The following is a 26,144-nucleotide window of genomic DNA, read 5'->3' as shown; positions in this document are numbered from 1 at the left end:
TGGAGGAGTTGGACAGGTGACCCTTTGAGTCAGGATGTTGAACTCAGTGACTTACCATCTTGGCGTAGAATGCGAATGTTGAGGTGGTGGGTGGTGGGGGGTGGGGGGGTATGTACAATGTGCCTGATTTATAAAACACCTCATTCTCGACCTTGAAGAAAACTTTTCACAAGCATGAAAATGGGCTCAGTTCCACATCAAGATTCTCTGATACCAGGGAAACTTTTCTGGTTATTTTTAAAAATAGTTTAATTGGGTCCCGACCCAAAACATCACCTGTCCTTTTTCTCCAGAGATGCTGCCTGACCCACTGGGTTACTCCAGCACTTTGTGTCTACCTATGGTATAAACCAGCATCTGCAGTTCTTTGTTTCTACAGTTCAGTTCAATTCAGTTTAGTTGAGTTGAGTTGGACAATAGACAATAGGCAATGGACAATAGGTGCAGGAGTAGGCCATTCGGCCCTTCGAGCCAGCACCGCCATTCACTTTGATCATGGCTGATCATCCACAATCAGTACCCCTTTCCCGCTTTCTCCCCATAATCTATTGACTCCGCTGTCTTTAGATTCAGATTCAATTTTAATTGTCATTGTCAGTGTACAGTGCTCTATCTAAGCTCTAAGTACAGAGCTCTATCTAACTCCCTCTTGAAAGCATCCAGAGAATTGGCCTCCACCGATTCGCAACTCTCTGGGTGAAAAGTTCATAGATCAATTCAGTTTAGTTTCATTTAGTTCAGTTCCGCCCAGTTTAGTTAGGATCCTCCAATTGTCAGAGCTGTCCACAGTTCAAACACCCAACCAAGAGCCAAGGAGAGAGTTGAGCTTATCAGGACAGCGACTCTGCATCCATTGGAAGGATTTCTTGGAAGAGCTCCTCAAGAACGACTGTAAATAGGTGACACGGCACACAATAGAAAAGGTTCCAATGTAACGGTTGTTTCTGGTGAAGTGGAGGCTAGTGTGTGTGTACCTGCACAGTCCGCCTTATCGAGACCTTTCCTGAAAATGATTAACAATGACAACATCATCCTGCCGGTCTGAACATGGAGAATGAGTAACTTGTCAACAAGTGGTTAGTTAGCACAGCCATGGGACTGAGTTAATAGGTCACATATTAATAGGAAGTCAAAGGCAGGCTGATGTTAAAATAGTGTAAAATGCACGAGCAATGTTACAGCAAAAGTCAGTGTTTAAATATTCTCCAGGATGTTACCTGGGCTGGAGTTGTAGGGGAAGTTGGATTGTGCAATTTAGTTTATGGATACAGTGCAGAAACAGGCTCTTCGTCCCAGTGAATCCGCGCCAACCAGCGATCCCTGCACATTAACACTATCACACACACACACACACTCACGCACACACACACACACACACACACACACACACACACACACACACACACGCACATATACACACACACACACATATACACACACGCATATACACACACACACACACACACACACACACACACACACACACACACACACACACACACACACACACACACACACACACACACACACACACACACACACACACACACACACACACACACACACACTAGGGACAATTTACAATTTTGCCAATGCCAATTAGCCGACAAACCTGTATGTCATTGGTGGTGGAAAAAACCCACGTGGTCATGGGGAGAACGTGCAAACTCCGTACAGACAGCATCCGTAGTCAGGATCGAATCTGTGTCTCTGGCGCTGTGAGGCAGCAACTCTACCGCTGCGCACCTGATGTTGATGTTGATGCTAAACATGACCGTATGCTGATGTTAAAATAGTGTAAAATGTATAAGCAATGTTACAGCAAAAATCAATGTTTAAATATTCACCAGGATGTTTCTTGGGCTTGTGGGCTGGAGTGGTAGGGAGAGGTTGGATTGGCTGAGAATTTTTTCTCTGGAGTGTGGGGGGGGTGGCAACCAGGAGATCGTGTAGCTAAGTTTTCCGCTTCATGGTATAAAACTCAGCTTGATTCCCATTTTTACAATGGTTAACAAAATCCATTTTTACAATGGTTAACAAAATACCAATTTCATATTTAGTCTGATAGTAAGCCCGTGTATATTAGTTATTCTGGATCTATTTCAGATTGAAGATAGACACAAAATGCTGGAGTAACTCAGCGGGACAGGCAGCATCTCTGGAGAGAAGGAATAGGTGACGTTTCGGGTCCAGACCCTACATATTACAGATTGTGTTGATTATTAGTTGTCCAAGAAAAATTAAGTTAATTGTCTATATTTTATGTGTCTTGCGTTTGTTTAGTTTTCTTGAGTCAATTGCAATGTGACTATTGCGTCAATAGCAATAGAATAGTCAATAAAATGTCAACATTACATCCCTGCCTTTAATATTCTAGTCCTCTCGAAATAAATACTCACATGCATTTGCCTTCCTTACTACTGATAAGTCTCATTTGACTGGGTAGCACGTAAAGGATGATTTTCACTGTACGGTACATGAGACTATAGGAAAACAATACCAGGAATTATTGTCATGTCAGGTGTTGTTGTTCAAACTAGAAGTCCTTTAGCAAAGGATTGTTTCTTAGAAAATCTGAAGAAGGGTCTCGACTCGAAACGTCACCCATTCCTTCTCTCCAGAGATGCTGCCGGTCCCGCTGAGTTACTCCAGCTTTTTGTGTCTGTCTTTAAATGACGTCACGCGCTCCGGACGGCTGTGCGGACGCATGATGACGCTCGTGACCGTCGCTCGTCAGTCACTACCGGCCTGTTGCGTAAATGACAGCCAAGTGGGACAGGCCCTTTAGGTTTAGTTTAGTTTATTGTCACGTGTACCAAGGCACAGTGAGAAGTTGTTTCGTTTTTTTGAAAAGAATAGTCTATTGGAACATGTTCATTCATTATTCTTTATCTCTCCACATCACTGTCTATATCTCTCATTCCCCTTATCCCTAACCAATCTGAAAAGGGTCTCGACCTGAAACGTCACCCATTCCTTCTCTCCAGAGATGCTGCCTGCCCCGCTGAGTTACTCCAGCTTTTTGTGCCTACCTTCGGTTCAAACCAGCGTCTGCAGTTCCTTCTTACACACAGTGTGATATGAATTGTGTTGAAGTGCTTGGTGGTACGACATTTAGCAGGCAAGCCACAAATCCCAGCAACATGTAGATGTGTAACAGCTGGGAATAATTTTACAACTGCAATGCTTGATTAATTTGAATCTCCTTTTGTCAAAGTAACCATCACCTGGGAACTATCAGTAGCCGGTTTCTGTCCTGAAGCACAATGATGCCTTTTTAAGCAGGGTCTGAGTAACGAGGCGTTCTTAAAATGGCAACACGGTCTCTTATCTGTCTCACTCAGCATTCTGACCTTCACCCACTTCACATTTACATGAACACGCATCTTATTAATTGGATAAATAAGCTAATTCCCTCTTCCACCATTTCTCAATCATTCCCTCTTCTCCTCTTTCCCGTCGAGCAGAAGATATAAAAGTTTCCAAGGGACGTACCACCAGACTCGAGAACAGCTTCTCCTGAAGGTAGACACAAAATGCTGGAGTAACTCAGCGGGTCAGGCAGCATCTCTGGAAAAATGGGAGTAGGTGACGTTTCAGGTCGAGGCCCTTGAAGAAAGGTTTCGACCCAAGACACCACCTACTCCTTTTCTCCAGAGACGCTGTCTGACCCGCTGAGTTACTCCAGCATTTTGTATCTATCTTCGGCGTAAAGATTCAGTTCCTATCTTCAGTTCCTTCCGACACAACAGCTTGTTCCCCTCTGTTATCAGAATTCTGAACAGTCCACTCATAGTTCAGGGTGTAGTCCCAATCTTGCAACCTGATTGACTGAAAGATCCAGTGTGGGAACAGGCCCTTCAGCCCACTGAGTCCATGCTAACCATCAGTCACATTTAATTATCCACGGGTTCTTTTTCAAGGGGCGCCCACCCACGGACATAAACCTGGAGAAGGGGCAGGCAGTCGGTTCGGGCAGAGCCCGCGCCTGCCTGGCTGGCGCCGTGACCCACGAATGGCCAGCTTGGCCAGGTCCAGGAGCAAAACGTTGAGTTTTACCTCTGTGGAAGTCAAATTTGTAATATAAAACTTTGGTGCATGGCTAGAGTTTGGATTTACAGTTCAGACGTTGGAATATTGCCACTTTGAATCAAGAGCAGACCAGAAATACTGTAGCTGTTTCGTGCTGTTGAAATTATTGACAATCTGCGGAGGAGGCGGATAGACAATGTTTTGGGCCAGGACCCTTCTTCAGACTGATTCCTGTTCTGCCGCCTTTCCATACCCTCACCAAATGTACTCAGTTTATTTTTGGTCAAGATTTGGGGCCCAAAACCGCTCACGATGCGCAAAATGCAGTCTGAGTAAGGTAGAACTGCAGATGCTGGTTTAAATTGATAGTAGACTCAAAATGCTGGAGTAACTCAACGGTACAGGCAGCATCTCTGGAGAAAAGTTTAGGGTCTGGACCCGAAACATCACCCATTCCTTCTCTCCAGAGATGCAGCCTGTCCCGCTGAGTTACTACAGCACGTTGTGACGAAATGCAGTCTGTTCAGTGCCCTATAAAGTCTCAGCATTACATCCCTGCTTTTATATTCTAGTCCTCTTGAAATAAATGCTCAAATTGCATTTGCCTTCCATAAGGGCCTGTCTCACGGCCATTTTTTCGACGACTGCCGGCGTCATATCAATGTCACCAAAAGGTTTTAAAATGTTCAAAACCCAGTGGCGACTAAAAAAAGTTGGGACACTTGAAAAACACCGCACGCCATACTTCATCACTCCGTGTCATGCCGCATCACGCCGTGTCACGCTGCAACATTTTCGGTGTCCTGATGCCGGCAGTAGCCGAAAAAATTGCCAAGTGGGACTGGTCCTTAACTACCGATGTCTCATTTGACAGGGGAGCACACAATCGATGATTTTCATTGTACCTGCCACTGTAACAAAACAATAGCAAGATTTATTGTCATGTCAGGTGTTGGTGTTCAAACTAGACGCCATTTAGCAAAGGGTTGTTTCGTAGATTTAGTTTAGTTTATTGTCACGTGTGACGAGGTACAGCGAAAAGCTTTTTGTCACGTGCTAACCAGTCAGCGGAAACTGTTTCAGAGTTTGGATTTACAGTTCAGAATTGGGGCAGCACGGTGGCACAGCGGTAAAGTTCTTGACTGACAGCGCTTACAGCGCCAGGCACCCGGGTTCAATCCCGACCACGGGCGCTATCTGTTCGGAGTTTGTACGTTCTCCCCGTGACCACGTGGGGTTTCCCCGAGATCTCCAGCACTCTGAAGACGTACAGGTTTGTAGGTTAATTGGCTTGGTTTCATTGCAAATTGACCCTAGTGTTTGTAGGGTAATGTTAGTGCGCGGGGATCGCTGGTCGGCGCGGACTCGGTGGGCCGAGGGGCCAGTTTGCGCGTTGTATCTCTAAACTAAACTAAACTTTGGAAGATTGCCACTTTGAATCAAGAGCAGGTCAGAAATTACTGTATCATGTTGTTGAGACTATTGACAATCGCAAGTAGTCAGTTTGTTCTTGGTTGAGTGGCTGCATTGGAGATGGGTTCAGCAGCTTTGCATTCTCTCGCTCCCATGGGCTTTCCATAACCTATGATCCCGTCGACTTACCTAAATGTGTTAAGTGTGGCTTTGAATCCTACTGCCCACAGGCAGGGTATTGCATTCTCAATTAAAACAACACAGCAAAGGAGAAACTCGTTCATCTAAGAAACCTTTGAGAAACCAGGTTTGAAGTCTCATTTTGGTCCACGCGTCACATTTTTTGTTTAGGAAATTTGTTTCTTGTTTGGACGTGAGCTTTCTTTCTCTGAGCCGTATTTCCTGTTCCCACAAGTTATCGTCACAGTTTGGTGTCAACATTAACAGTAAGTGGAATAGGAAATTATGAAATACAGATTTCATTCCATCAGTTGCCACACACTGTTTGTGAGGTTTATATCCAGTCCCGCCTCAAGACCCATCTCTTCACCTCTGCCTATCCTTAGCCCCACGTCCCCCTCCCTTTTCATCTGTGCATTGATTGCCTCATATTGTGTTTTGAATTGAATTCTGTCTTTACTTTGTGTACTAGTCATGTCTCTATTTATTTCATTCCCCTTACATGTTTTTCCTCTACCTGCTAAATTTTTGTAAGGTGTCCTTGAGACTCTTGGAAGGCGCCCATAAATAAAATTTATTATTATTATTATTATATCCGCACACCAGTTCTGTGAAATTGCTTTTGGAAGTCTTTCTCCCAACTTGGTTGCCACCTTGAGCAAACCACAAAGTGCTGGAGGAACTCAGCAGGTCATGCACAGTGGCACAGCGGTCAAGTTGTTGCCTTGCAGCGCCGGAGACCCGGGTTCGTTCCTGACTACCTGTGCTGTCTGAACGGAATTTGTATGTTCTCCCCGTGACCTGCGTGGGTTTTCTCCGGGATCTCCGGTTTCCTCCCACACTCCAAAGACGTGCATGCTTGTAGGTTAATTGGCTTTGGTATAACTGTAAATTGTCCCCAGTGTGTTGGATAGTGCTAGTGTACGGGGTGATCGATGGTCGGCGTGGACTCGGTGGACCAGTGCCTGTTTCAGCGCTGTATCTCCAAAGTCTAAAATCTATGATGGGTATGGAAAGGCAGCAGAACAGGAATCTGGCTGACAAAGGGTCAAAACATCGTCTGTCCATCTCCTCCGCAGATGCTGCCCAACTTGTTGAATTCTTCAACACTTTGTGTTTTGCTCAAGATTCCAACATCTGCAGTTCCTTGTAATTGTCTTGGTTGCCACCTTGCATGAACCTTCTGAACCTTCCGAATTTTGTAGTCGGCAGGGCAGTACTCTGCATATCGCCAACTTGGACAATTTAACATTTTTATCAAGCCAATTAAACAAGCCAATTAACCTACAAACATGTACGTCTTTGGAGTGTGGGAGGAAACCGAAGATCTCGGAGAAAACCCACGCAGATCACGGGGAGAACGTACAAACTCCATACAGACAGCACCCGTAGTCGGGATCGAACCCGGGTCTCTGGCGCTGCATTTTGCTGTAAGGCAGCAACTTTAGGGCAGTGCCATCATGACTGCCCCATGATATGTTCAGTTGCTGCTGCTTTATATACCCACAGCCAACAAGCCAGAGGAAAGGGTTGATGTAAAAAGCACGGCAAGTGTTTCGAGCCACGAGAACGTTCAGACGCTGGAATCTTGGAACAAAACACGTGACAAAAAAACTGAAACAAAATTCTCCCTCCGCAGATGCTGCCTGGCTTGCTGAGTTCCCCCAGTAGTTTGTTTTTTGTTCAAGATTCCAGCATCTGCAGTTTCCTGTGTCACAAAAGACTTAGACTTGCTTTATTTTTATGAGCTGATTTACATCAAAGATAGACACAAAATGCTGGAGCAACCTCTGCAGGACATGTGCCATCTCGAAACCCAACCCATCGAGACCCGACACATCACCCATTTCTTCTCTCCAGAGATGCTGCCTGCCCACACTTTATTCTTACTTATGCAAACCAATCACTTCTGATGTTTCACACAATCTATTCATGAGGGGAAAATACAAGCGTTTAAATGCATACAACTGCAAGACATGGTTATTTACAAAATACTATATTAATCAGCTGAAGTGTGGGTCATCAGAAAGTCCATTAGCTTCTCAATTGAAAATCTTTCAACATGTGTATATCTGAAGGAGAAAAGGGCCATGGATCTGTGCAATGTGCCAAGTATTTGGCAATAGCATCAGAATTATGGTTTGAGGTTAAAGCATCTTCCTTAGCTAAAAAACTGTGGTTGCTAACGAGAGAATTTCTATCTCATTATTGATGTGTACAAGATCATGAGGGGGTTATGGATAAAGTGAATGCTCATTGTCTTTTTTATTCCTGAGGAGAAGATTCCAAAAGTATAGGCCTCAGGCTTAGGGTGAGAGGGACCTCACTGGCAACTTGGTTCACTCTCAGGGCAGTCCGTATCTGGAATGAGCCGTCAGAAGCAGCTCTAGAAGTGAATATAATTAACACTTGGTCAACATAGACAAGGTGGGCCAAAGGGCCTTTGACTCTATTACTACTGACTACGCTGTGGGTATGAACAGGAGGGTATGAGCTTCGGAATCAGGTAGCTAGTCACTCAAGCCTGATCTGTCATACAACATAGCGACAGGCCCTTCAGCCCAACTTGCCCATGCCGCCCAAGCTGTTCCATCTACACTAGTCCCACTTGCCCACGTCTGGCTTGGAGGGAATGGGCAAACACAGGCAGGTGAGACGAGTGTGGATGGGGCATGTTGGTCGGTGTGGGCAAGATGGGTCGAAGGGTCTGTTTCCACGCAGTACCACTCTATGACATGGTGACTAAAACCTACCATGCAATCAGTGAGACTTAAAGCCCTGTCCCAAGGTACGAGTTCATTCCCAGAGAGCTCTCCCGAGTTTAAAAAAAATCAAACTCGTGGTAAGCACGGAGAATGAACGTAGCGGGTACGTCGGAGCTCGGGGACGTCTCTTAGCGGCTCATAACGCTAACGGCAGGCACTCAGGAAGACTCGCTAACGGCAAGTAAGCACGGGAAGACTCGTGAAGATTTTTCAACATGTCGAAAAATGTCCACAAGAGCCCCGAGTACCGACGAGCGGCCATTACCGAAATCTCCGAGTTCGAATCAGGGCAAACTCGGGAGAACTCTTGGAATGAACTCGTACCGTGGGACAGGGCTTTTAAACATCGTGTATTTCACAATGTTGGTTATTCACTGAGAACCCCCTCCCCCACAGATCCGTCCTCCTGAAGGTCGACACTCCTTTCTTGCTGTGGACAAATATTGTTTTTGTCATGACCCAGATGTTTGGCGGACTCGTCGAATGAAAGTATTGTTTTGTGGGAGTTTCCTGTGTGCAGTTTGGCTCGTGTTTCCAGACATTAAGCAGAACCCTCAGAAGCATTTTGCCCGAGATGACGCGTTTTGCAATATCATGAGACGCTGAACGGCACCGTACAAATGCACATTATTTCTTTAAGCCAACGAGACGCTTGACTAATTGTTCTTAAATGAGTTAATGTGTTCACATCTCAAGGCACAGCCAATTTATTGTTTCTTTCCACAAAATCTGCAGGATTATTTGGGTGGGTCTGTTATGATTGCAGTATTACTGGAAATTATTACCTCATTTGAAACTCTGAACTTCCCTGCCCAAATCAAGCAATTAACTTCTCCATTTGAGAAGATGGAAGGCATTTTAACCATGGGGCATTCAGACTCAGACATCTGATTTGCAAGCAGTAAGCAGCATGATTAAATGCAATGTTGCTGGTTGCATGTACATGCAGGTCATTTGCATTCACCTAACCCAGTGATTCCCAACCTGGGGCCAAGTTCTTCTGTGGCCTCCCTAAAATTTCAGGGAGGCCACAGAAAAAATTGGGGATTTAGGGGACCACAGGTTCAATGAAGGGGGACACTTTCTTTCCACTAAAAATGTCAGGGGGGGCCACAGAAAAATTAAAGAGCCCAAGGGGGCCATGAGCTAAAAACGATTGGGAACCACTGATCTAACCTATCAAGGGGCGGCACGGTGGCGCAGCGGTAGAGTTACTGCCTTACATTGCTGTAGACCCGGGTTCGATCCTGACTACGGGTGCTGTCTGTAGGCAGTTTGTACCCTCTTACTCCCACATTCCAAAGACGTGCAGGGTTAATTGGCTTCTGTAAATTGCCCTTTGTGTGTAGGATAGAACTAGTGTACAGGGGATCGACGTAGACTAGATGGGCCGAACAGCCTGTCTCCATGCTGTATCACTAAACCAAGCTAAATGAACCTCTTTTTATTCATAATAAAGGTGCTGCAGAATTTGACTACATGCCGATAAGAAGGACTTCAGATGAGGGTAAAGAGACAGGAATTCTTATTTTTGAAAGAAAAGAAATAGAAAACAGCAGATGCTGGAATCCTGAGTGAAAAAAACAAGCGGTGGAGAAACTCGACAGGTCAGGCAGCATCTGCGGAGGGAAATGGATGGATAACATTTCAGGCCTGAAGAAGGGTCACGAGCCAAAATATTATGTGTCCATTTCCCTCCATAGATGGTGTCTGACCCGCTGAGTTCCTCCAGCACTTGGTTTCACATGTACACTCTCTGCTTCACGTTTGGCCGTCTCTTTCTCATGGATACACAGTATATACTCAGAATATAGAGCAAATCAGCAAGCAAGGAACTGCAGATGCTGGAATCTGGATCAAAAAGCAATGTGCTGGATGAACTCAGCGGGTCAGGCAGCATCTGCTGAGGGAAATGGACAAGGGTTGTTTTGGGTTTGGCCCCTTCTTAGAAACATAGAAAATAGGTGCAGCAGTAGGCCATTCGGCCCTTTGAGCCTGCACCGCCATTCAATATGATCATGGCATCTTCTTCAGGGAGACCCTTGTTATGATCACCTTTATCTTATTTCAAGAAGGGAAATAATCCTGATCCGAATCGTCAACTATCCACATTCTCTAGAGATGATGAGTTACTCCAGCACATTGTGTTGTTTTTTTTTGTAAACCAGCATCTGCAGTTCCTCGCGCCTTCATGAATATTGTCATTTTGACACGTTGAAATGTGGTCTTGAGGAGTCTGGGACTCTATGCAACTTGGCCAGCCCGGAGCCATTCTGCTAGCAATGAGCTGGAGATGTTGAAGATGAGGGAGTGGGGGCCTGGAAAAGGGAAGTCATTGATGAGACTAAAGGGCCCGTCCCACTTGGCGATTATTTTCGGCCACTGCCGGCGTCATACCAAAAGATTTCGACATTTCAAAATCCAGCGGCGACAAAAAAAATGCTGCGACACTTGAAAAAATACCGCACGTCAAATGCCATCACGCCGCGTCACGCTGGAAAATTTTCGGTGACCTGATAAGTCAGTCAATGATGCCGGCAGTCGCCGAACAAATTGCCAATTGGACAGGCCCTTAAAGACGTGTGAGGTATCTTGGACATAGGGGGGATAGCATGCAGATACCTACGTGGAAATGAATTCAGTGGGACAGGATCAGGTCGCAGAAGAAGTGTTTCAACCCGAAACATCACCCATTGCTTCTCTCCAGAGATGCTGCCTGTCCCACTGAGTTACTCCAGCATTTTGAGTTTATTTGCTAGTTATGAGCTTTGAGCTGCTTTAATCTTGTTCCAATGACTCCACGGGCATGTGGGAAAGACAGGAGATTAAAGTCTATCGCTCTCTTCTTAGTTTTCAGTTTAGAGATGTAGACCCTTCGGCCCACCGTGTCTGCACTGCCCAGCGATCCCCGCACACTAACACTTTTAGACCAAGCCAATTAACCTACAAACCTGTACGTCTTTGGAGTGTGGGAGGAAACCGCAGATCTTGGTGAAAACCCACGCAGGTCACGGGGAGAACGTACAAACTCCGTACAGACAGCAGCCGTAGTCAGGAAGGAACCCGGGTCTCTGGCGCTGTGAGACAGCAAATCTACCGCTGCGCCACCGTGCTGCCCCTGATAAAGACTGGAATCACTCGTTCTGGCGAATGGGCCATTTGTCACCCCAGAAGCACCGTGTAATATTAGCAGCAGCTTCATCGGACTTAATAATTGTTCAGTAACAATAAATTATTGGCTTGTTGTCTCATTATTTATAGTGAAAAAAATTCACTTGAAAAGAAAACATTCATCGAATTAATTATTAACTCCAGTTGAACCTGCATTTCTGTGGGCCTCATTTCTAGGTCTTCTAAAGCAGTCTCTCCATGAGTCAGTGTTGCATCTGTGAAGTCTTATACATGTTAAACACTTGAGACTTATTTGAAAACATGAATTTTAAATAGCGTCAGGTTTCCTCGGCGATTGGGAAATGACTCGGGCCGTGACCTAATCTGCCATTTCCGTCTCTGTATTCTCAATAGAAACATGCTGCTACTGAGTACTGTGGTCTGCTCTGTGCGAATGACACGGCACTTTCAAATGAACGTTCGAATAAGCACGAGGACTCAAAACCGTCCTCGCTAAGTTCCGCTAAAATCTTCAGACTTTAGAGAAACGGCGCCATCGGCCCACCGGGTCCGCGCCGACCAGTGATCACCCTGTACACTCGCACTATCCTGCACACACTTGGCACAGTTCACAATGTTTTACCGAAGCCAATGAACCTACAGTCCTGCACGTCTTTGAAGTGTGGGAGGAAACCAGAGCACCCCAGAGAAAACCCACGTGGTCCCAGGAAGAACGTACAAACCGAGTCCGCACCGTCTAGCGATCCCCGCACACTAATGCCTCTGTCCCACTTAGGAAACCTGAACGGAAACCTCTGGAGACTTTGCGCCCCACCAAAGGTTTCCGTGCGGTTCCCGGAGGTTGCAGGTGGTTGCCGGAGGTTGCGGGTAGTGGAAGCAGGTAGGGAGAATGACAAAAAACCTCCGGGAACCGCACGGAAACCTTGGGTGAAGCGCAAAGTCTCCAGAGGTTTCCGTTCAGGTTTCCTAAGTGGGACAGGGGCTTAACACTACCCAACACACACTAGGGACAATTTACTTTTAGGCCAAGCCAAATAACCTACAAACCTGTACGTCTTTGGAGTGCAGGAGGAAAACGGAGAGCCCCAGAAAAAACCCACGTGGTTACACGTATAGACTCCGTACAGACAGCAACCGTAGTCAGGATCGAACCCGGGTCTCTGGCACTGTGAGGCAGTAACTCTACCGCTGTGCAACCATGACGCCCAATAGACCAGAGATTTAAAAGCGAAGGGCTCGTGGAAAGAATGAGTTGAAAAAGTTGGTGTTTAATCTTGTGAAATTGTTTTTTTGCGATACCTATTGTTTCAAGGGCAGGGTGCTGGCAAGATGCCTTAACAGCTGAGCACCAATCTGTCCAATGGATCAGGATATCATTGCCAAAAAGCGGTAGTGTCAAACAGCCAACTGTTTCCTAGCACATGAATTCTTGTTGTTACAAAAGAATGAATATACTTCCCACTGGGGTTTATCGGTGCCCAGAAAATTACCAATGCAATTAAGGAGTTGTACCCGGATGGTGTTTTGAGCGTTGGCGTGTGGGTGGATGCTGTTGTGCGTCCAATAACAACAATACTTTCTTACATGCTATGCCGTCAAATGGGCAACACAATGACTTTGTTTCAAGGTATACTTCCTGGCTGAGCAACTTGTAACACTTGCTTTGAAATTGAAATGTCATTGAAACTTACCGAATAATGAAAGGCCTGGATAGAGTGGATGTGGAGAGGATGTTTCCACTAGTGGGAGAGTCTGGGAAGAAACGGACATACTTTTAGAATGAAGGTGAGGAGGAATTTCTTTAGCAGAGGGTGGTGAATCTGTGGAATTCATTGCCACAGACGGCAGTGGAGGCCATCATTGGGTATTTAGATTGATAGATTCTTGATTGGTACAGGTGGCAGGGGTTATGGGGCGAAGGCAGGAGAATTGGATTTAGAGGGAAAGATAGATCAGTCATGGTTGAATTAAACTTGATGGGCCGAATGGCCTGATTCTTCTTCTATGTCTTGTGAACTTATGAAATTGCTAGGATATTTACTGTGTGTTAATATAAAAGTGCGGTGGAGCTGCTGCCTCACAGCTCCGGGTTCAACCCTGACCTCGGGTGCTGTCTGTGTGGAGCTTGCACGTTCTTCCTGTGACTGTGTGGGTTTCCTCTGGGTGCTACTAGGTTTCCTCCCACATCCCAAAGACTTGTCACATGTACCGAGGAATTAAATTGTTAGGCATGGTGGCGTAGCGGTAGAGTTGCTGCCTTACAGTGCTTGCAACGCCAGAGACCAGGGTTCGATCCCGACTACGGGTGCTGACTGTACGGAGTTTGTTCGTTCTCCCCATGAACACATGGGTTTTCTCCATGGTCTTCGGTTTCCTCCCACACTCCAAAGACTCACCAGTTTGTAGGTGAATTGGCTGGTGTACAGTAAGTGTAAATTGTCCCTAGTGTGTGTCGGATAGTGTTAGTGTGCGGGGATCGCTGGTCGGTGCAGACTTGGTGGGTCGAAGGGCCTGTTTCCTCACTGTATCTCTAATCTAAACTAAAGAACAAAGATCATAGTTGCTGAGGTACTGGTCAGTGTTGTGCAGTGTTCAAGAGTCTGATGGCTGCTGGGAAGAAGGTATTCTTAAACCTGGTGGTCACAGTTTTCAGATCTCCTGTGCCTTCCCAGTGGTAGCAGCGAGATGAGAGTGTGGTATCTGCATGTGCTGGTTTGCCATTCATACTCGCTGTTCCCCTGAGGTTAGTATCTAAACCACATCACTGAGATGTGTACATCGGGCGCCTGGGATGGTGCAGAGTACATACCGTAAGGTGAACTTGGGGTTTGACTTTGTTTTTAACTGATTAAAAACATGAAACAACCTGCAAATGTTTGGTTGGAAAAAAAAAAAGATATTTTCACTCCTTTGTTAGCAAGACCTCGATCTTGCAACATACTGCACACACAGAACGCCATGTGGGATATTGAGCAATCCCAGTAGCTGATTAGTCAACTGGGGAGACGTGGTGGCTGATAAGAAATTTGTGTAAATTGTACAACTTGGTGCATGTATTGTTAGTTTTCCCAAGCTCATTTTCACTGTCTTCTACAAAAGAATGGCAGAGAGTTTAGAGACACAACGCGGAAACAGGCCCTTCGGCCCACCGGGTTCGTACCGACAACACGCGCCTACACACACAAGGGCCAATTTAACATTCACACCAAGACAATTATCCTACAAACCTGAAAGTAGACAAAAATGCTAGAGAAGTCTGAAGAAGGGTTTCGGCCCGAAACGTTGCCTATTTCCTTCGCTCCGTAGATGCTGCCTCACCCGCTGAGTTTCTCCAGCATTTTTGTCTACCTTCGACTTTCCAGCATCTGCAGTTCCTTCGTAAACATCCTACAAACCTGCACGTCTTTGGAGTGTGGGAGGAAACCGAAGATCTCGGAGAAAACCCACGCAGGTCACGGGGAGAACGTACAAACTCCGTACAGACAGCACCTGTAGTCAGGATCGAACCGGGTGCCATAAGGCAGCAACTCTACCGCTACACCACTGTGCTCCCCGTGTTCTGTGTTATAATTAACAATCAAATTCAACCACATTTCATAAGCATTGTCTCAGGCTTTGGAAACTTATTTTGTTTAACATCAGATGCCAAAAGTCACACCATCTTTTACCCATCTGTGCTGAGGATATTCTGCACACGCTAACTTACAAGCTCGGCACAAAGTATACAACAATAACATGTCCCTCTGATGCAAATTTGGAATATATTAGAGTGGGACACAACTATGATGGGGTAGAAATGAATTAGAAACATCGAAACATAGAAAATAGGTGCAGATGTAGGCCATTTGGCCCTTTGAGCCAGCACCGCCATTCAATACGATCATGGCTGATCATTCAAAATCAGTACCCCGTTCCTGCCTTTCCATAATCAAAGGTAGACACAAAATGCTGGAGTAACTCAGTGGGACAGGCAGCATCTCTGGAGAGAAAGAATGGGTGATGTTTCGGGTAGAGACCCTCCTTCAGACTTGGCAGGTCTGGATTGACGGAGAGGGAAACACAGTTCTTATTTCAATTCTGTGACCTTACTGAAAGATGTGAATGTGTCACTGTGTCTCTCAAGCCGCTGTCTGGTAGTGGTGCAGCAAGTAAGAATTTAATTGTCCTATCTGGGACACATGATAATAAAACTCTTTGTTTAAGAAGGAACGGCATGTGCTGGAAAATCGAAGGTACACAAAAATGCTGGAGAAACTCAGCGGGTGCAGCGGCATCTATGGAGCGAAGGAAATAGGCAACGTTTCGGGCCGAAACGTTGCCTATTTCCTTTGCTCCATAGATGCTGCTGCACCCGCTGAGTTCCTCCAGCATTTTTGTGACAATAAAACTCTTGACTTGACTCTTCAAATTTTCCACCATTTTCTGCTTTCATTTCTGTTGAAGAGCAATCTGAGGACAGATTCTGCGACGACAGCCTGTTCAACTAGGCCTGGAAACCTATTTTTTTTTTCTGTCTGTTTATTAAAGGCTCTGTCATGACTTCATGGGCTTATGTAACCTTCAAGGTACATTCCAAGTTTGTTTTGGTTTCGGCATTCCAGAAACCCATTCATACTGAAAGGAAAAATAGCCTTGAGCAGCAGAATACCGATTCCTTTAGATCGCAAAATCCGAGCGATTGTTACAGTCACTAACTGTATAATGTTGATGAAAGAGGCAAAGCAATGGAAGGAAGTTGGTACCTGTGTTTTCTCCAGAGACAAGCATGTAATCCTCCCTTTTACTTAGAAGTTTAGTCAAATTATAACCGGTTTGCTTTCAATATTAAACATACAGACAAAAAATGCTGGAGCAACTCAGCAGATCACAGGAAGCATCTCTGGAGAAAATGAACAGTTGATGTTTTGGGTCGGGTCACATCTTTAGACTGATTGCTCAGGATCAGGTTTGATTCATAACCGTACAGATTTGTAGGTCAATTGGCTTCGGTAAAATTTTAATTTTTTAATAAAAGCTCGAGAAAATCAGGTGCTCACTTCAACATTCAAATGGAATGTTTCAGAAAGCATGGGGACCTTTTTTAAATGCATTCCAGACTTTATAAATGCTTGTTCATCAAGCACAGTTTAACAGCTTAACAGTCTACCCATTCATTTATCGTGGATTATTGTTGTGACAGGCTGATATTTGCATATGCTCACTGGCAGTGACTGGAGAGGGATTATTTTTGGTATCTCATTTTTCTTTTATTGTTGTCTTGTTATATGTTAGCATAAGTTCTTTTTTATGTATTCTTTTCGTACACTCTGTCTGTAACAAATAGACAACTTTGCACTTTGTTATGTCCTGAAAACTAAATTAAAAAGATTTTTATTAAACATTTTTTTTTTTTTTTTAATTTATCCCTGGTGTGTGGCGAATAGCGTTAATGTGCGAGGATCGCTGGTCGGCCTCGGTGGGCTGAAGGGAAGGTTTCCGTGCTGTATCTCTAAAACGAAATCCTGAAATGCCACCTTTCCATTTCCTCCAGAGTTGCTGCCTGATCTGCTGAGTAGCTCCAGCAATTTGTGTCTATCTTTGGTATAAACCAGCATCTGCAATTCCTTGTTATTACATCTTAAAAATGGATTTTGTTTTCCCAACATGAAATGCAGTATCGGCCAATGTTATGCACAACTTCATAGATTTGGTTGGACGCTCCGATGTTGGGTTGGTGGGAATAGGTGATGGCCTCCATGGTGTAATGTGCCCATTGAGGCAATGTGGGTCATATTGAACTGGGGCCCACTGCCTTCGTCAGTCCACATACAATTGGGTCTTCCCAATGAATGTTCAACATCTCCTCTTGCATTTGGAGTCTCGTTTATCTGATCAGAGTTCAATCCATTGTTCATTGTTATGGGAAGTTCGAGTTTTTCTTCAGCAATTAAATGTCTCATTTATAGACACAGGATAAGGTGAATAGCGTTCAGTGCAAGATAAAGTCCAATGCAAAAGATGCATCCGAATCTGTGGTGTTCCTCCATCTACAGTGCACATCAGAGAAAGTTCAGTGTGGTTTCTGCCTCCATGGCAAGCAGCAATGTAGGTCAGTGTACTAGCAGCATGTGTGGGAAAAGTGTTGTGGATGCGTATGGTGTGGTGTGGGTGTTAATTTGTGCATTGTTGATCTGCTGCACATGTTGCAGGCACATTTCTGGAATGTTTCATGTACTTCCCTGACAACGTGAGGTGAGGTGTGGAGTCCAACCCATGTCATGAAGGACTTTTTACAGGTGATGTGCAGGATGGCAAGGAGGGATGGAACAGCAGCAATGCCCTCTCCAATAGACAATATGTGCAGGCATAGGCCATTCGGCCCTTCGAACCAGCACCGCCATTCACTGTGATCATGGCTGATCATCCACAATCACAACCCCGTACCTGCCTTCTCACCATATCCCCTGACTCCGCTATCTTTAAGAAGTCTATCTAATTCTCTCTTGAAAGCATCCAGAGAATTGCCCTCCACTTACTTCTGAGGCAGAGAATTCCACAGTTTCACAACCCTCAGTGTGAAAAAGTTTTTCCTCATCTCCATTCTAAATGGCTCACCCCTTATTCTTAAATTGTGGCCCCTGCTTCTGGAGTCCCCCAACATCGGGAACATGTTTCCTGCCTCTAGCGTGACCAAACCCTTAATAATCTTATGTGTCTCAATAAGAATCTCCTCTCATCCTTCTAAATTCCAGAGTATACAAGCCCAACCGCTCCATTCTTTCAACATATGACAGTCCTGCCATCCTGGGAATTAACCTGGTGAACCTACACTGGGCTCCCTCAATAGCAAGAATGTCCTTCCTCAAATTTGGAGACCAAAACTGCACACAATACTCCAGGTGTGGTCTCACTAGGGACAACTGTAGAAGGACCTCTTTGATCCTATACTCCTCTCGTTATGAAGGCCAACATACCATTCCCTTTCTTCACAGCCTGTTGTCCACATCTACTTTATCCAGGGCTTTCTTCCAAGGAACCATCAGGCTCTTGAACACTGCATATCCATGAGCCTATTTAAAATCCTCTTCAACCCCTCTATCGCATCTGCCTCCACCACCATCCCACCCAGCGCATTCCAGGCACCAACCACCTTCAGTGTAAAAACATGCAATGCACATTTCCTTTAAACATTGCCCCTTTCACTTTGATGCTAAGCGGCAACAAGAAAGAATTTCATTGTTCTGTTACCGGTACATATGACAATTAAACACTCTTGACTCAGATATGGAATCGGTATAGTAGTGAAAGGGAGGAAATAAAAAAATTCCTTCAGTTCAGTGTTTACAACAATCTTAGAGATTTAATAACAGCACAATAAGAAATGGTAGATAAATTTGAAAGGCAGAGGGGTTATTTTTCATAAGGGAACGAAAGGTAGAAAGGAAAGAAAGGAAAGAAACTGCACATGCTGGATTCTTGAGCAAAACACAAAGTTCTGGAAGAACTCAGTAGGTCAGGCAGGATCTGTGGAGGAACTGGACAGATGACATTTTGAGTTGAGACCCTTTTGTCTGAAGTGTCGTCCCGACCAAAAATGATGGTGGTTTGTTCTCTTCACAGACGCTGCCTGACCTGCTGAGTTCATTCAGCACTTTGTGTTTTTTTTGCCCAAGATTCTGGCATCTGCAGTTTCTTGTGTTTCCATAGCTACAAAAAGCACGCATACAGCGTGGAAACAGGTCCTTTGGCCCAACTTACCCACACCGGCCAAAATGCCCCATCTGTACTAGTCCCACCCTCCTGCGTTTGGCCCATATCCCTCTAAACCTGTCCTATCCATGTACCTGTCTAAATGTTTCTTAAACGTTGCGATAATAAGGTCAAGAGCGATTTATTGTAATTTGTCCCAGATTGAACAATGGAATTGAACATTCCAAATTCCCACCACCGTTTGTGTGAAAAAGTGTGCACATTCAGGTGCACAATAGAAGATAGACACAACATACTGGAGTAACTCAGCGGGACAGGCAGCATCTATGGAGAGAAGGTATTCAAATGGCTTGTTTCCATGCTGTATAGACTCCATGACATTAACACTCCAAATGCAGCCTCACCAACGTCTTGTACAATGCCATGTGTTGCCATTAGACCAGCGGAGGTTGGGCGAAAACACCTCCGCTCGGTCCGCAATAACCAAGCTGACCTCCCGGTGGCTCAGCACTTCAACTCCCCCTACCACTCCGTCTCCAACCTCTCTGTCCTGGGTCTCCTCCATGGCCACCGCGAGCAGCACCGGAAATTGGCGGAACAGCACCTCATATTCCGTTTGGGGAGTCTGCATCCCGGGGGCATGAACATCGAATTATCCCAATTTTGTTAGTCCTTGCTGTCTCCTCCCCTTCCTCAGTCCTCCTGCTGTCTCCTCCCATCTCCCAGCCTTCGGGCTCCTCCTCCTTTTTCCTTTCTTGTCCCCGCCCACCCCCTCCCCCGATCAGTCTGAAGAAGGGTTTCGGCCCGAAACGTCGCCTATTTCCATCGCTCCATAGATGCTGCTGCACCCGCTGAGTTTCTCCAGCTTGTTTGTGTACCTGCCATGTGTTCCATGTGTTTTGCTAAGGCATCAGTGTCTCTACTTTGCAAATATCCCCAAATTTTTCCAAAATGGTTGGTAGCTAATGAATAACGTGCCTGTACGTCCCGTCCAATCTTGCCAGTGGCTCTGCTTCTCATTCCTTGCCCCATCCTGTGGGCAGTTATAAAAAAAAGCTGGCATAAAGTCTGAAGAGAGGTGAAATATATGTGGAAATCCACAAATAAACAGCAGGTTGGTTGGTATCTCAAAATATTTATCTGATCTCTTTCTAAAGTTGTCAACAGTGCTTAATGTTCCATATTCAATTTTCACTTTTTCCTTGTAAACCCTGAATTAGCCTCATAGTTTAACAATTAGTTTTTCCTCATTGCGCAAAGATCTTGGTGTTTTCTTTAAACAATAGGTGCCATCTCTCATGTTTTGGTGGTAACTTTGTTGGTAACCCATTTGAATAAACGCGTTGGGGAACTGGAGAAGTAGCTGGATCATCTCAGGGCCATCCAGGAAAACGAGAGTTTCCTGAAAAAGACCTTCAGTGAGGTTGTCACGCCAAGGATACAGGAAGAGGGTCAGGCAGCATCTCTGGAGAAAATGAACAGGTGACGTTTCGGGTCGGGACCCTTCTTCAGAGCGTCACCTATTCATTTTCTCCAGAGATGCTGCCTGACCTGCTGAGTTTCTCCAGCATTTCGTGGGTATAAACCAGCATCTGCAGTTCTTTTTTATAACATTGAATATGTTCTATAGTGTGTGTTCGTGCATCTAAAAAGCTGCAAGTTGAGAACTTCCGTGAAAAATCGAGTGCAGTAGTAGGATAACTAATGGTGATTCATACATTCATTCATTCATTCATTCATTTAGGGGGGAGGAGTCCGTCCTCATGTAAGTACAAATGATCACAGGAACTAGATTTCTGAACAAATTTAACATGGGGCTGGGATGGCATGAGTTTTTTTCCACGAGTTTTTTGAGTTAATTGATCTGAAAAGACCCAAGGAATCGGGCAGATCGTTGAGAACAATGTGCTTGGTGCAGGCAGTAATGGATGGTGTCATTCAAGTTTGCTTGTGATGCAGCGTTTAGAACGCTCATTAACTCAATTCCCCTTAGAACTGTTGCAAACACCAAGTAGGAAAAACAAGAGGTTGGGACTGTTTCTACGCTATACTGAGAGGCACATGAAGGTAAGATTCAAACACGTCTACTTGTATTTTTCTGCGTTTTTCTACAACGAGGAGTAACGTTCCTGTGAATATAACATTGTGTCCCTTATTGTTTATGTTGTGTTCACCTGTCTCTGCATCCCGACCAAGTTGTTCACTCACTCCCTCTTTGTCTAAGGCAACATAAATCATAAATAATGAACCCTACGGCGGAAAAAAATAATAAATATGCTGCCTGTGTGAAAAAAAACCGGAGCAGCTGGTGAAAACCCATGCGGTCACAGGGAGAACGTGCAAACTCCGTACAGACAGCGCCCAGCACTCCCCTCTCCCATCGGGCAAAAAGGGTGGAAATGTGAAAACACACACCTCCAGAATCAGGGACAGTTTCTTCCCAGTTGTTACCAGGCAACTGAACCATCCTAGCAATAACTAGGGAGCAGTCCTGAACTGCTATCCACCTCGTTGGAGACCCTCGGACTATCTTTGATTGGACTTTGCCAGCTTTATCATGCGATAAACATTATTCACATTGTTCCCTTTATCATGTATCTGTCCACTGTGGACGGCTGGATTATAGTCGCCTATTGTCTTTCTGCTGACTGGTTAGCACGCAACAAAAGCTTTTTACTGTACCTTGGTACACATGACAATTAACTAAATTAAACAACACTAACTGCAAGAGAATAAGATTGAGCCAGTGAGCGTTCTAAATCTGGTTTTCAACTGTTTGGAATTAAATGATGCAATATCTACTGCCGTGAGCTCTAGACCTATTAGTGATGTACAGCTACGCACTGTGCTGTACTTCAGTTATAATTACCAAAGCGGTTTCCCAGCTGCAGCTGCAGTAGGGAAGTATTTCAGTCTGAGGTTCTTGCAGATGTTGGGATATATCCACGAGTTCCCTTTTTTGGGTCAGCCACTTGCCATTCATGTGAAACATTCAAAACAGACCATGGGGGAAGTCACGTTCCAAAAAGCCACCGACCCCGCCGTAGTAGGTTTTACTTCCGCAGAGTCTCAAGAATAGTCCCCACCCGAAACGTCACCCATCCACGTTCCCCAGAGTTGCTGCCTGACCCGCTGAGTTACTCCAGCACTCTGTACCTTTTTTCCCATACCAGCATCTGCTTCTACAGGATGTGTGGCCACTGCTTGAATAAATCAATAACGCTGGCCAGATTAACTGGTGATTCAGCTCATAAGGAAGCACTCAAAGGTAAAGCTGATTGTACCTGTGTGAGGGGTTACTTGTGTAGGAATGAACTGCAGATGCTGGTTTAAACCGAAGCTCGAGACAAAATGCTGGAGTAACTCAGCGGGACAGGCAGCATCTCTGGAGAGGAGTGGGTGATGTTTCAGGTCGAAACTGTTTGAAGAAGGATCTCGACCCGAAACATCACCCATTCCTTCTCCACAGCGATGCTGCCCGTCCCACTGAGTGACTCCAGCATTTTGTGTCTATCTATGCGAGGGATTACTTGTTGAGCTCTAAGCTCTGTTGAGCAGAATTAGGGGTAGCACGGTGGCGCAGCGGTAGAGTTGCTGCCTCACAGCGCCAGAGATCCCGGTTCGATCCTGCTATCTATACGGAGTTTGTACATTATTCCTGTGAGCTTGTGGGTTTTCTCCGGGTGTTCCGGTTTCCTGGAGTGTGGGGGGAAACCGAACATTCCAAAGACGTGCAAGTTTGCAGGTCAATTGGCTTCTGTAAGTTGCCCCTCGTGGGCCTGTCCCACTTAGGCAACTTCGCGGGAGACTATGCAGTCGCCTCATGTTCGCGGGAGGTTGCCGGGGAGTCGCCTTCATGGTCGTGAGGAGTTCCCGTATCCTGGGAACTAGTCGCGGCCTCATTATGGTCACCGCAAATTTTGCAACATGCTGAAAAATTAGTGCTGACGAAATGAAGCTGCCACGGAGAGTAGCGTGAATTCTCGTGACGTAGGTGAGTTGTCAGGAGGTCGAAGTTCTCGTAGGTTCTTGTAGGTGGTAGCCGGTGCTGACCAGTGAATTTCATTGGCTCATTGGGGAAAAAAAATGTAAGCAGTAGTTTTCAGAACCAAGGATAACCGACCGGTAATGTTAATGTCCGCCGAACTTCACAGCCGTGTATCTCTGGCTTCTTAAAAGTTGGCTCCACTCCTTCTCCCTCCTTCTCTCTCCCTCCTTCTCCCTCCTTCTCCCCCCCCCCCCCCCCCCCTCCCCCCCCCCCCCCCCCCCCCTCTCCCCCCCCTCTCACCCCCCTCTTCTTCTCTTTTAAAGGACTTATCGTACACTGTACTTTTAGTTTTCTGTGCTTTAAATTAAAACGTCAACCTTCCTGTTCATGGTGGTGTGTGTCTGTATCACATTGGCTTTGCACCGTGTGAATTTCACTCAGACAGCGCTCTCCACGTTTGCCTTGCCACCCGCAGGGCTGCTGAAGGAAGCGATGTGTGTGTTCCTCTCTGATAGTCGCCATTCCAGTTGTCGGTTTTTCAGGCGACTGCCGGCAACTTGACAATCGCCTGAAAAATCACGTGAGTGGGACAGGCCCATTAGTGTGTAGGGTAGAATTAGTGTATGGTAAGGACATGGTGGGCCGAAGAGCTAGTTCACACGTTGTATCTCTAAATTAAACTAAATAACCCCAATACTAGTGGGGGAAAAAAAATCATAGTCCTTAGTGCAACAAAAGATAGTTCGTAGTTGAGGTTAGTGTTGTGTAGTGTTCAAGAGCCTGATGGTTGTTGGGAAGAAGCTACTCTTGAATCTGGTGGTGATGGTTTCAGGCTCCTGTACCTCCATCCTGAAGGTAGTAGCAAGATGAGAGCGTGGCCAGGGTGGTGTGGGTCTTTGATGATATTAGCTGCCTTTTTGAGACAGTGCTTACTATCGATCTCTTTGATGGTGGGGAGGTTAGGGTACCTGTGATGGACTGGGCAGTGGTCACCACTCTCTGCAACATCCTTTTCCTGTTTTTGCAATGAATGTTAACATTGATGCACTTCAAAAACACTGTCTTAATGCCGCAGTTGATGTAAAAATGTAAACAGGTCAATTGTTCCGTTTCCGGTCCTGCTGTCAGTTTCAATACGGTGAACCATCACTAGACTTGAATGTCTTTGTATTATTCTGATGCTTGATGCAGTGACTGTTGGAAATGGGTCAGCTAAAACCATCCCTCACATACCACTTAAATAGTCACATTAAAACAAAATATATTTAGAATTACCCAAAGGAAATTCAGTTCAAGCGTCCAGCAGGCAAGAGTAAAACGTTGTTCCATTTAAGAGGCAATTGACTGCAAATTTTAATTTGATTTTGCTCAATGTTGATTTGAAAATCTCGCAATGTCTTACGTGTCAGGGATTATGTGGAGAAGGCAGGAGGATGGGTCTAGGAGGGAGAGATAGATCAGCTGTGATTGAATGGCGGAGTAAACTTGATGGGCCGAATGGCCTAATTCTACTCCTATTCCTTTTGACCTTATGACTTGTGTCTTCAAAAGAAAGTTTATGGGAATGGTTACATTAGGGTTTGTAGGAAGGAACTGCAGATGCTGGTTTAAACCAAAGATCCTACAGCGGAGCAAGATAGACCACTACCGCTAAATGCAATGGGCTGACGTGTAGTATGCAACGGAGCGGAACGTGGGCCTTTTTTTCATCCATTTCAGTAACCCGACCAGACCCGACCCGACCCGACTCGCAGTGTAATCAACGTTGCGGGGGAACAGTTTGTGTTACTAAATTATTATACTGAAAATGAGGAGAAGATTTTTACCAAAGAACTTTTATTTTTACGAGGATGTTTCTGTAACCGGCTTCCGTCTCCGCACTAGTATCTTTGCTCCGCTATGGGATCTTTGGTGCTGAGACGGAAGCCGGTTACGGAAATGGGGCCGAAAATTACCCATGAATCTGCCCGTGACCGTACTACGTCTTTCGTCGAGTGGGCTATCTTGATCGCTATAGGATCTTTGCTTTAAACTGAAGATAGACACAAAGTGCTGGAGTAACTCAGCGGGACAGGCAGCATCACATTGGGGTAATTGGGGCACCAGATTCAGTATTAAGAGCTGGAGGAGTTTGCAAACAAATTATCCTGCAACATGTTGTTTTTATATTTTGTAGTTTAAGAAAATCCAAAATAGTTAATTTTTTTACAGGTCTATATTGTGCCATGGGTTGTAAAAATCAAAGCAATTCTCATTTAGTTTAGTTTAGAGATACAGCGCGGAAACAGGCCCTTCGGCCCACCGGGTCCGCGCCGACCAGCGATCCGTGCACACTGACACCATCTTACACACACTAGGGTCAATTTACACTTATAAGCCAATTAAACCTACAAACCTGTACGTCTTTGGAGTGCAGAAGGAACCCGGAAAAAAGCTACACTGTCACGGGGGGAACGTACAAACTCCGTACAGACAGCACCCGTAGTCAGGATCGAACGAAGGTCTCTTGTGCTGGATGGCAACAACACTACCCCAACGCCACTGTGCCAGCCTGAAAGAGAATATCGGAAATCCTGAATTACAATAGGAACATTAGAATAGGCTGAATAGGCGACATCATTGAAGTTTTGGGTCGAGACCCTTCTTCAGACTGGTGAAGGGTCTCGACCCGAAACGTCACCCATTCCTTCTTTCCAACCAACTTTCTGCATAAGTAGACAAAAGTGCTGGCGAAACTCAGCGGGTGCAGCAGCATCTATGGAGCGAAGGAAATAGGCAACGTTTCGGGACGAAACGTTGCCTATTTCCTTCGCTCCATAGATGCTGCCGCACCCGCTGAGTTTCTCCAGCATTTTTGTCTACCTTCGATTTTCCAGCATCTGCGCAGTTCCTTCTTGAACATTAGAATAGACTCCTGATTTGCAAGAAAACATATCTACTTTGTA

General features: G+C 45.4%; 1 protein-coding gene across 1 annotated transcript in view; it reads left to right on the top strand.

Annotated features, from left to right (window-relative positions):
• The window catches only part of atp8b4 (ATPase phospholipid transporting 8B4), a 146,984-nt gene that overhangs the window by 24,790 nt on the left and 96,050 nt on the right, over positions 1–26,144 (top strand).

Source organism: Leucoraja erinacea, chromosome 33 (assembly GCF_028641065.1).
Source record: "Leucoraja erinacea ecotype New England chromosome 33, Leri_hhj_1, whole genome shotgun sequence".
NCBI classification, from domain to species: Eukaryota; Metazoa; Chordata; class Chondrichthyes; order Rajiformes; family Rajidae; genus Leucoraja; species Leucoraja erinaceus.
This window is presented reverse-complemented; position numbering and strand designations above follow the sequence as displayed.